This window comes from Leucoraja erinacea, chromosome 6 (genome assembly GCF_028641065.1).
Source record: "Leucoraja erinacea ecotype New England chromosome 6, Leri_hhj_1, whole genome shotgun sequence".
NCBI lineage: Eukaryota > Metazoa > Chordata > Chondrichthyes > Rajiformes > Rajidae > Leucoraja > Leucoraja erinaceus.
In genome coordinates, this window is record NC_073382.1 from 34,930,529 (window position 1) to 34,936,796 (window position 6,268).

Genomic DNA, 6,268 nt, shown 5'->3' on the forward strand with positions numbered 1-6,268 from the left:
TGCATCTGTTTACATCCAACCGGGATTGACGCGGGCCTGTGTAAACCCGAAACCTCCTAGCAATATCTTTATTTGGAGGTGACCGATCTAGAAGGTCAAGGAGTTGGACAATGAAGCCAAGTTGGAGCTCATCTAAACGTCCAAACATCATCCTCAAAGGTATCGCCCCTATATCTGAAGATGTGTACACCCACAACACATGGCCTCGGGGATCCAGATGAAAACAGTAAAACCAGGAGGAAGCAAGGAGGTTGGTGCGAGAAGACATCGAATAAATAATTTTGACACTCATATCTTAAACAGTATCCGGGGATACACAATAGAATTTTACAACACATAATCTTCTAGTCCAGCTGATATATCGAGAGAGGAATTTGGAGGAGAACACCAAATGGATATTGGGCTATAGTATTTGCTGATGTTTCTACACGATATGGAACACCAGATGCCGATCTATTCGTATCCAGACATAATCACCAATTACCAAATATGTCATATGGGATACAGACACTGGACATCAGCAACGGATGGGTTTTAGCTGCATTGTAAGGGAAGAATTATTATCTACGCATTCCCTTCCTAACAAAATAGGATATGGCGCTTGACGCATCAAACATAGATCAGATCTCGGCTTTTTGGCCAAGATCAAGCATAATATCTGGGTTTTTTAATCAGTTTAAATATCTGATATGTCCCTTATCTAGGGACCATATATTAAAAATAAATAAAATTTAAAAATAAATAAATAAATAAATAAATAAAATAATGCGATATATTCGTTAAGAACGGAAACCTTTTCTATTGTTAAGTATATTCGTTTTAAGAACGAAAATGGCAAGCATTGATTCAAAGGATGCTTACTATTTTCAGTACCCATAACAGGTGACCACGGACGTTATTTTATCTAATTGGATGGTTCAGCTCTAGCAGTATAGAGCACTACCTAATGTGTTTACATTAGCACCTAGGTTATTTAAAAAATATAACAACCAGCCACACAATGGTAATGGCTTCTTTGGATGACATACTAATTGTGCGGGAACTTAGGACGGGCTGAACAAACGGTAACAGCCACTTAACAATTATTGGAAACTAGGATTCATTACCCATCCAATTAAATCAAAATTAAAGCCTTCAAACTAAAGGGATTATTTGGGGTTCACCAATAACTCAGTTCCTCATGTCAGTAACTTTGCCAACAGATGTTACAACCTTAATAAAGACATACAGCAAAATCATTGACATGAGGATAAACCATCCATCAGACTCGTAGCAAGAATTTTGGCAACAGGTGGTACTGGGAATATGGGTTTCCAGCCACATAATTCAGACCCTTACATTATAAAGATTTACAGAGGGCCAAAATATGAGCTCTTAAAATTAATGGTGATCATTTCGATAGAATGATGAAGCCATACAGAAGCCATATTGGAACTAAATGGTGGAAAGATAACATTGGGCATTGCTCCAATCCTATCATTGTCAGCAACCAGTCTATGGTCCTACATATGCATGCTATGCACTAGGATGGTGTGTTACCAATTCCATCTCCAGCTGTGGAGGAAGATGAAATACACAGGAAGCATAATTATTACTAACACTGGGCATAACTACCTGGAAATGTTGGGTGTTTTTCATGGCCTAAAGTCATGTTGCTCTGGAATATGTTAAACAGGTTATTAGATTATAAATTAACAATACTACTGTGGTAGCACATATCAACTGTGGTAGCACATGGGTGAAAGGGAATCTACATCATGTAACAATCCGGCCATCACAATTTGGCAACCTCATCAGTAGGGGTGTTTTTAATAGTACCCCACTGACCTACCCAACCATGATTCTCGGCGGTACTGGGAATGAGATTAGAACCATGCAGCACCATCCTAAACAGACGATGAAGTATGAGGAAAACCACCCGTGCCATGAACATATAAATTGCTTAAATCGTAGAGTCTGAAAGCGCCGCTATTACATCTGGGACTGACGGCCAGAGCAATGGACATGATCACAGCGGGCCACAGACAATCAACCTAAAGACAATGTCTAAAATACATAAACTAATGGGAGATGTGTTGCAACCATAATACATCATCCAGCCTGTTTGGCAGCATTGTTAACCGACAGGGGCTTAGTATTAGTGACATCAACTGTGCCAGGTGGTCCATCTACTTACCTATGGCAAGAGAACGGAACAACAGCTTATGGAGGACAATTTTATGGGAATTCCCCAAAGACCGAGTATTCCCAAATATGGGACATCTGCATCGTCTTAACGTTGTTAAAGAACTGGACTCCAGCCACAGCGCTGTCATTACAGGTTTTGACATTTTTTCAAAACTATCATGCTGATGGCTTAGGTCACAGCACTAAGGACTCAGTCCCTACCAAATTAAGGCTGGATAACTAGACCAGTTCACCTGGCAACTTACACTTCTATATTCAGGAATTAGGGAACAAAAAAGACAGGGGTCAGCGGGCCTTAAAATAACATTTTTAGAGCCTACCCTACAGATGATTGACTGTTGTGAGACATCTACAAATATACATGGAACAAACCAAGGCCATCAGTGGCACAGAAGAGGAACTTTTCATCAACTACAGACAGCCTCATTAAAGAATAACAGGCCAGGCCAGCTAAATGGCTAACATAGTATTGACCAAAGTTGGTGTAAACACTAACTGGGTTAAAATCTCACTCCATCAGGCTGCAGCAACGTCGGCAGCATTTAAATTGGAGGTTTCTATGGATAAAATCCTCAGGACTGCAGGATGGCCATCGGAAAGAACATTCTAAAGATTATAACAAACCAGTAATGGAAACTGGAATTTTTTCAGAAACATTGTTAAGTTTCTATACCATAATTTACCCCAAAAAACAGGGGCTATCAATTATTATTAACTTTATGGTTATTTATATATATCATATTGATGTTTAATATGGTATCAATATTCTCCCCAAAACCAAGGCAGACGTGATGATGGACTCGTTCCACGGCTTGAATCACAGAGCTTTGAAATCTTCATGTAGTCACTCACGTGACTCCGAAGTAAAATAGTAAGATTAAACGAGAACTTACCAGTTCGAAGTTTGATCTGTATTTTATGAGGAGTAACGTTGAGGGAATTCATGCCCTCCGCTCCCACCCTTGATCATAAACACGACTGGTATCTTTTCTCTAATCTTACTATGCTTAAGTCATTACAGGTATCTGTGATTCACTCCGCTGCTTTGAAGAATGACACGCAAGCGTACTGGCGGGCTCTTCATGTATTCCCTCAACGTTACTCCTCATAAAATACAGATCAAACTTCGAACTGGTAAGTTCTCGTTTAATCTTACTATTAAACATTTGTTCCACATCTGTCATTTTCAATCTCAGTCCCAACACTTCTAGGTGGGGACTGTGGCATTCAACAACATGGCCGTTAGGTACTCATGCAGAAGTAAGATTTTGCTCTATTTATGAGATTGGGATGTGAGGCTATATTGCCTTGTTACATCCTATCTATGCCTCTCATAATTATATATACTTCCATCAGGTTTTCATTCAACCTCTGTCATCCAGATAAAATAATCCAAGTCTGCCCAACCTCTCCATGTAGCTAATACCCACTGATCCAGACAAATTACTCATAAACCTCCTCTGCATCCTTTTCAAACTTGTCTATCTACTTGTGTTGACACGTTCAGGCAGTTTTGGATTTAGCCTGCCCCTTCCTCTCTTTTAAAACAAAAGATCCATATCCATAGCCCTTGAGTCATCAGCACTATAACTCTAGCCAAAGTGGAAAATAATAGTCAGATGCACACTATATCTTTCTTCCCATAATAATTTTCTGATGTTCAGTTTTTTCTATTTTAAAGATATCGGAATACATAATGTATTAATTTAACATTTATCATTTTCATTATTTTAATGTCAATATTTGTGCCATCCACCCTCGCCTCTGAAGACAAATGCAGATTATCTATGCAGATTTTCTTAAGAGGATAGTCTTTCTTTTAGAATCCTCTTTCACTTCAGAAATGTAACTAAGATGTTAGAGTTATCCTTATTGGATCCAGTCATGGGTTTGGCAAGTCCCAACATATCGAAAGCAGAATAATGTACATGTATATATCAGCCTTCTTGGTCCTTTCAGGATGTCACATAATCAAAGAGGAACATTTGAATTACAGTTTTTATTGCAATGTGCAAGTTTCACAGCAAGCAGTAAGCTCCCAAAAAATCAGATATGCAATGAGAAGCAGAATCTAGTTATTGAATGTTGGTATGAAGGAAACAAAAATGAAAGTATTCCACAGAGAATTCTAATCTATTTCAAAACAATACAGATAGATCTTTAATGTCATTTGAGAAAACAGTTAGAGCACTTAACTGAAATATAGCACCTCTAACAGTCTAGCATTCCCCACTTTGACTATTGTGCTCATGCCTCTGGATTGTGACTGAAACCTATTACATTCCGAGTCAATTTTGGAAACCACCATCAACCAGGGCACTTAAACTACATTCAGAAGATTGTCTGCAGGTTTTGTGTTCTTTAAGAAGTTTCTTTCTGTAGGCCTCCCAGCAAATTACCAAACAAATATTGTGACAGAGAAATATTGACCCTAATATTAATGGAACATAGATTTGTGGTACTTAGAAACAGCCACACCAAGAGACATGAAAGACTTGTTGATCATATCACCAGGATCTTGTTTAAATAAACCTGCAGCATCCAGCTTGACAGACTGTCCCAATTTGACGGCTTATTTTGAACCTTGTTGGTGCCCCTGTGTTTTTGTGTTAGTTTGTTCTTTTAAGCTTGTACTTTTTCTCCAAGGCTTCCCCTGAAACTTGCAAGCAGCTTGTTTTGAATCAGATGTATTTTATTTGGCGCATTGGTGGCCAGAAATGGTTCATCTGGGGGCTCATATCGCTTTGCAGTGACATTAGCTTGTCAGAGCACGTATGGATAAATGGAACAAATGTGACAGTGCGGCATATTTTAAATGGCTCCACATTGGGTATGAAACATATTGAAGTATCATGTTGTTGCTGTACATCCCTCCCCACATACCACTGAGTAACTCTGAAGGCAAAGGAATAAAAAGTTTAAAGCTAACTTTTCATTAAATGCGGAGAACGTCATCTATCTCATTCACACCTGCAATTTGAACTCTCCAATTAGCAGTTCAAATGTCACATGTTGGTAGTGATTCCATCGGTTCATTTTTATCAACATATTAAAAATATTCTAGAAATTGGATTGTCCAATACTCGCTTTTTGGGCACTGTGCTGTTCAATGCCAATGTCATTTGGAAATGCACAATATGAAGTTCATTTGTGGGTGAAATCATATCAGATATGAAATTGAACCAAAACTAAACTGAGACTGACAATTTACTGGCATAATATATGTTCCATATTAAGTCACTATTTGCATAATGCCCATTCCTGTTCTTGCAAACATAAACTGGAACATAGGACTTGTGACATGATTTATGGTGTGACCCACACCTCCCTAAAAGGGCTATCTCACGGTGCGACCTGAAGCAAGACCTAACAAGAGTTTAACATCGTGGGAACCTTCTGCGATAGCAGTACGGCATTCGTAGACCACTGAGGACCTCCGTGGCGTTGACGGCAGGCAGTCGTATGACTTGGTTAGGTCGGGAGAAAATTCAAACATTTTTGAATTTCTCCAAGAGTGTCTTGAGCAGTGTTGCAACATTGTATGAGTGCAGATGCCAGTGCGATATCCGTGCGATATCCGTATTGACTCTTACGAGTACCGTGGGAACTCCTGCAAACGGCAAACCCGGAAGCTTGACAGAAGGGACATAAGGTGAGGTTAAATAAATATATTTTTTACTATCAGATTGATGTCGGCAACTCTTCATTAACACATCACTACAAGAGGAATGTCTCTAATGTTATAATCCCTCTCATGCTGAAACACAAAATAGTTGAAGGGAGGTGAAATAATCACATTTTTATTCTTTTTCATTTTTGAGTGTTGCTGAGCTATTGTACTCTCACTTGCTGAGCTATTGTACTCCAGCAGTTTGTGTCTCTTTTTGTCTGAAAGCAGTTTATAACTGGAGGAACTCCGCGGGCCAGGCAGCATCTACGGAGGGAAATTGACAGGCGAGCCTTTCCTCAGGTTGCCTTATCTCTCTCTCTCTCCTCTCTCTCTCTCTCTCTCTCTCTCTCCTCTCTCTCTCTCTCTCTCTCTCTCTCTCTCTCTCTCTCTCTCTCTCTCTCTCCCTCCTCT

At 39.4% G+C, this 6,268-nt stretch overlaps 1 pseudogene; it reads left to right on the forward strand.

The window, feature by feature from the left end:
- Positions 1–619: 619 nt before the first annotated feature.
- On the forward strand, positions 620–733 carry LOC129698482 (U2 spliceosomal RNA; annotated as a pseudogene).
- Positions 734–6,268: the final 5,535 nt, after the last annotated feature.